General features: G+C 38.0%; 1 long non-coding RNA gene across 1 annotated transcript; it reads left to right on the top strand.

Annotated features, from left to right (window-relative positions):
* Nucleotides 1–1,825: 1,825 nt before the first annotated feature.
* LOC113899544 lies at nt 1,826–3,407 on the top strand. The gene is made up of 3 exons (XR_003512935.1): nt 1,826–2,007; nt 2,708–2,778; nt 3,331–3,407. It is a non-coding gene; the product is annotated as an uncharacterized LOC113899544 (long non-coding RNA).
* The last annotated feature ends 3,173 nt before the right edge of the window (nt 3,408–6,580 follow it).

Below are 6,580 nucleotides of genomic sequence, written 5' to 3' on the forward strand. Positions count from 1 at the left end.
AAATTTCTCTTCTCTTAACAATATAGAAAGGAAATTGATAGCAATGTCATTAGCCATGATGGATCCCAATCATCGTAAGGACTGTTTTGCAGAATAAATCTAAGAACCATGGAGGCAAAAGTGGCGCCTGTCAATTCCCAAAACTTTAACTGGGGGATACATACATCTCTGTGATAATACTGTTTCTTTCCAATGATTAAAAAGATTATTTATTGGCATGTATCCCAAGAAATAAGGCTGATAAGCTGGAGGTCATCAGACTGAAACAACAAACTCCCTTTACTCTTCTGAAATCCTTATCTTTTATATAAACCAAAAGTTATGGTTTTTTTAAATTAAAATCACTTCTCTGATATATTATCTGAGACACATTCACCCCCTTTCACTGTGTCATTGATTCAGTCAATTCAGTTGCTCAGCCATGTCTGACTCTTTGTAACCTCATGGACCTCAGCACACCAGGCTTCCCTGTCCATCACCAACTCCCAGAGTTTGGTCAAATTCATGTCCACTGAGTCTGTGATGGCATCCAACCATCTCATCCTCTGTCATCCCCTTCTCCTACTGCCCTCAGTCTTTCCAGTATCAGGATCTTTTCCAACAGTCAATTCTTCACATCAGGTGATGAAAGTATTGGAGTTTCAGCTTTAGCATCAGTCCTTCCAATGAATATTCAGGATTGATTTCCTTTAGGATGGACTGGTTTGATCTCCTTGCTGTCCAAGGGACTCTCAAGAGTCTTCTCCAACATCACAGTTCAAAAGCATCACTTCTTCGGTGCTCAGCTTTCTTTATAGTCCAACTCTCACATCCATAAATGACTACTGGAAAAGCCATAGCTTTGACTAGATGGACCTTTTTTGGCAAAGTAATGTTTCTGCTTTTTATTTTTATTTATTTATTTATTTATTTTTTTGTTGTTTCTGCTTTTTAATATGCCATCTAGGTTTGCTATTAAATGTATTTTTATTGTTTCACCTTAGATAGTTTATATTTTTTAACCTCCTTTTCCTAAAATTTTAAAGTTAGAAAGGCCATCGAGTTCATCTTATTGATCCATAACCATGATATTGGTCATTAAGTTACTTGCCAAAAATCAAATATCCTTCTGATTCCTGAATTTTATAATAATGTTCTTAGGCTCTTTTTTTTATGTCCTAATATGGGGCTAGTTCACTTTCACTTTCCACTTTCATGCATTGGAGAAGGAAATGGCAACCCACTCCAGTGTTCTTGCCTGGAGAATCCCATGGACGGAGAAGCCTGGTAGGCTGCAGTTCATGGGGTCGCACAGAGTTGGACACGACTGAAGCAACTTAGCAGCAGCAGCATGGGGCTAGTACCTGGCACATAATGGAATTTTATTTATATATTCATTTATTCAACAAAGATTATGAAGCCCTTGTTTTGGTTTAGAAACTGAATAAATACAAACAGTGAAAAAAAAATTTTCCCATCTACATTAGCTCTAAAAGTTTTCATCAGGTCCATAGTTTTAAATACAATTTATATATGTCCTCTGCTGCCAAATATCTACCTCCTGCCCTAACCTTTACAAGGACATCAGACTCATATATGCAAATGTCATATGATTTTCCAATATAAATGTCAAATTTTGCATTTGATATCTCTTGCCCCTGTACTTACTCTCCCAGCTGTCCTCACAGATAGTAAGTATGTCCAGTTGTTCAAGCAAAGATTAAAAGGATACTTTACACCCCCTCTGAACCACAGCTATCTGCTTATAACTCATCAGCACATCCTGAAAGTTTTATATTTAGTAGGAAAGTATATGCAATCTCCAGTCAGTTTGACACAGCTGAAATCTAGACTTCACCATTGTTAGTTACATGACATTTGATCTGGTAGTTAACTTTTCTTTTTTTTGCGGTAGTTAACTTTTCTGAATGGGAAAAGTGAACGTGTTGGTCGCTCAGTCATGTTCTACTGTTTGTGGACCCCATGAACTGTAGCCCACCAGGCTCCTCTGTCCATGATGTTCTCCAGGTAAGAATACAGGAGTGGGTAGCCATTCTGTTTTCCAGGGGATCTTCCTGACCCAGGGATTGCACCCGGGTCTCTTGCATTGCAGGTAGATTTTTTTATATATCATTTTCTTCATCTAAAACAAAATTAACAGTAATGTCTACATCATATAATTGTTATAAGAATTGAATGGAATAATACATGTATTTAGTATAGTTTCTGATCATTGTCAGTGAATTTTTAACAATGTAGAGTCAATAGGAATTGTTTAGAGAATGATAATGGAGATGAGAGAAAAGATGCTCAAAACACCCCTGCCTTGGGCAAGTGGATGATTGATGGTAGCCCTTCCATTTAGCAAGTTAAGCATTATGAGAAGAAGGCTGTATGTGAGGAAAACAATGCTGAGTGTAATACAGAGGATATTGAGCTGAGTTGCCTCATATATTTTTAGGTGTAGAAGTCCAAATTACAGTTGTATAGATGCAAAGTTCTTTTACTGCATAAACTCAAAAGGATCATTCCTGCTGCAGAAAGCCTGGACTTCTATAGGGGCTTAAAAATTGCACCTATTTAAATTTTAGTTAAATTCCACCTAAGGTAATATTTGTCTTATTCTGTCCATATGCATCCATATTTTAAGATACCCTTGAAGCAAAAAAAAAAAAAAAATCTGTTATTTACAAGCTTGGATAATTCTATATTTGTAACTGATTTTCAGGGCAATAATGAGATCCAAAAATATGTTGAAAATGGAAACTGTCTTCTCTACTAAAGTTCTCCATACAAAAGGTACTGAATGATATAAGTATACAATAGTTATATGCCAATAACTATACAATAGTTCATTTCTGTGCATTCACAGCTTTCACATTGCCACTGTTAGCTTCTCATCCATTCTGAATTTCTGAGATGTACTACATAGTTTTTATTATTGGAAATAATTGTTATGGGGAGAGGGTAGTGTAGATAAATGCACATATGTAAGTAGAGTGAGAAATGATTATGAGCTATATAGAAATAACACTTATCACTAATGGAACATAAAAATGTCATTCCCTGGGTGGCAACTTAGCTGCTAAAATTGCTCTGGGGAAGCAGAAGCAACTGCAATTTCCTCTGACCTCCAGGGTGGTCCAAATTTCTCTGGTTGAAATAGCCCATTGCAAATGAATGATTACAGAATCAAAAAGTAGTAATGTATGTAGCAGTTAATATTCCATTTCAGTAGGATAAATTGATCGGTCATAAATGTACACTTTTTAAGAGCTTATATGAAAGTGACATATGAATTTCAATGTTAATTGTATTTATTCATGTTAATTTCTAACTTCTTTTGTTTAGAAAGATAGACTACATGAAGATCTTTGCTAAGTCATGTCTGACTAGTTTGTGATGCCATGGACTGTAGCCCATCAGGCTTCTCTGTAAGTGGGATTTCCCAGCTGAGAATACAGGAGTGGGTTGCCATTTCCTTCTCCAGGGGATCTTCCTGACCCAGGGATCACACCTAAGTCTTTTGCATTAGCAGGTGGATTCTTTACAACTTTTGCCAATAAGGAAAGCCTAGTATTTACTACAGAGCACTCAATCTAACATCACATACATCTCATTAATTTCTAACTGAATTCTGGCTCAAATATTTGTTAAATTTTGCTTATTTCTTGCTAGGCAAATAAGCTTTTTAACCTGTCTTTGAATTCTCAGGTGAATTCATAGGCAAGAATATGAATAAGACTCAACAATGAGGAAATACACCTATCTAAAAGAGATGTATTTGATTCACATTTAAGGTAAGCGATTCACGTTGTGTGGGAAACAGGATTGGACCTGTAACTAATCATGATGATGATTTTGGCCTTTTTATTGTTTTCCTGGAGGGAGTTTGAGATTAAAATACCAAACGGCCAGGATAAAGTGAAGCAGCTACTGTTAAGACTGTCTGTCCTCCCCTGTCGCTCTTCTCCATGGACAGCACTCTTTCAGCCAATCACTGATAACCTCAGACAAGAAGAGTGGCAGCTTAAGGTGGCATATCTTAAATAATAAGAAAGTTTTTGGCTACTCGAATAAAGTTACATTTATTTACTCTAATAAATATTATATTTATTACTCTTTATAAAACCTTGGAAATTTTCTTCAGTATTATGTTATTTTTTTTCCCTTAAATGAATTTGAAAGAACAGAAACTAGTATTTCAAATAGATATATCACAAAAACAAATTTTGCTTTTCATTTAAAGTTTAAAAGAGTAATTAATTTTAGAGGAAAAGCAACTGTAATTTTACTCGCTTACTTATTTCTAGTTGGCTCTGTCTAGCTCATCCTTGTTCAGTTCAACTTTAGTGCAATTTAAGGTAATAACAGCTTAAAAGTGAAAGTGAAATCTGCTCAGTCCTGTCCAACTCTTTGTGACCCCCGTGGACTATACAATGCATGGGATTCTCCAGGCCAGAATACTGGAGTGGGCAGCCTTTCCCTTCTCTAGGGGATCCTCCCAACCCAGGGATTGAACCCAGGTCTCCCACATTGCAGGTGGGTTCTTTACCAGCTGAGCCACAAGGGAAGCCCAAGAATACTGGAATGGGTAGCCTATCCCTTCTCCACTGGATCTTCCCTACCCAGGAATTAAGCCAGGACTTCTGTATGGCAGGTGGATTCTTTATCAACTGAGCTATCAGGGAAGCCCAACCAAGAACAGTTTTATGATGCAGTAATAGCCGTAATCAAGATTGCCAGGAAAAATATCAATAACCTCAGATATGCAGATGACACCACCCTTATGGCAGAAAGTGAAGAGAAACTAAAAAGCCTCTTGATGAAAGTGAAAGAGGAGAGTGAAAAAGTTGGCTTCAAGCTCAACATTTAGAAAACGAAGATCATGGCATCTGATCCCATCACTTCATGGGAAATAGATGGGGAAACAGTGGAAACAATGTCAGACTTTATTTTTGGGGCTCCAAAATCACTGCAGATGGTGACTGCAGCCATGAAATTAAAAGACGCTTACTCCTTGGTAGGAAAGTTATTACCAACTTAGATAGCATATTAAAAAGCAGAGACATTACTTTGCCAACTAAGGTCCATCTAGTCAAGGCTATGGTTTTTACAGTAGTCATGTGTGGATGTAAAATTTGGACTGTGAAGAAAGTTGAGCACCAAAGAATTGATGCTTTTGAACTGTGGTGTTGGAGAAGACTCTTGAGAGTCCCTTGGACTGCAAGGATATCCAACCAGTCCATCCTAAAGGAGATCAGTCCTGGGTGTTCTTTGGAAGGAATGATACTAAAGCTGAAACTCCAGTACTTTGGTCACCTCATGCGAAGAGTTGACTCATTGGAAAAGATTCTGATGCTGGGAGGAATTGGGGGCAGGAGGAGAAGGGGACGACAGAGGATGAGATGGCTGGATGGCATCACTGACTCGATGGAGGTGAGTTTGAGTGAACTCTGGGCGTTGGTGATGGACAGGGAGGTCTGGCATGCTGTGCAATTCATGGGGTTGCAAAGAGTCGGACAGGACTGAGCGACTGAACTGAACTGAACTGAATAGCAATTTAGTGAAAGTGAAGTTGCTCGGTTGTGTCTGACTCTTTGTGACCCCGTGGACTGTAGCCTACAAGGCTCCTCTGTCCACAGGATTTTCCAGGCAAGGGTACTGGAGTGGGTTGCTATTTCCTTCTCCAAGGAATCTTCCCAGCCCAGAGACTGAACTTGGGTCTCCCTCATTGCAGGTAGACTCTGTACTATCTGACCCACCAGGGAAGCCCTGATATCAGGGTACATTCAAATAGGTACATTCTAATAGCAGCTTAATTATGACTAAAGAAAAGTTAGGGCTTCCCAGTTGGCACTAGTGGCAAGGAACTTTCTTGGCAATGCCGGAGACTTAAGAGACACAGGTTTGAACCCTGGGTAGGGAAGTTCCCCTGGAGAAGGAAATGACAACACATTCCAGTATTCTTGCTAGAGTATCCTATGGACAGAGAAGCTTGGTGGGCTACAGTCCATAGGATTGCAAAGAGTCAGACACGACTGAAGTGACTTAGCATGTATGCAACATGTAAATATAAAATGATGAGACCCACTCAGTTGAAAACAAATTCAATCAATACTTAGTTTTATCAGACAAAGTTATCAAATTCTAATTTTCAATAGATACATTCTAATGTGTATTTGCCTAAGAGCAGTTTGGCTTGAACTAGCATAAATGCTATATGTCTTGTGTTATAGACAAACTTCCTTCAAAGAAGTTTGCCAAGTGGGTTGATTTGAGAGACCTTGCTAACAAATAGGCATATTTAATCTTAATATTTACCTAGCAATTAAGGAATTTACTTTTGATCTTCTATTTGGTAGAAAAATTATTTAAAAAGAGATTTGAAAAAAATTGTAGTCTGTAAAATAAACAGATGATATATGCAGAGACTGTGAAATTGTCAAGTAAATTCATCTTTGTGCTCTATTTTCCATGTTTCTTTGTTGTTGTTGTTTTTACTTAGAAGGTATCTCAATTTTGGGCTTCCCAGGAGACCCAGTGGTAAGAATCTGCATGCCAGTGCAGGAGATGAAGGAAATGCAGGTTCGATCCCTGG

This window comes from Bos indicus x Bos taurus, chromosome 10, assembly GCF_003369695.1.
Source record: "Bos indicus x Bos taurus breed Angus x Brahman F1 hybrid chromosome 10, Bos_hybrid_MaternalHap_v2.0, whole genome shotgun sequence".
Taxonomy (NCBI): Eukaryota; Metazoa; Chordata; class Mammalia; order Artiodactyla; family Bovidae; genus Bos; species Bos indicus x Bos taurus.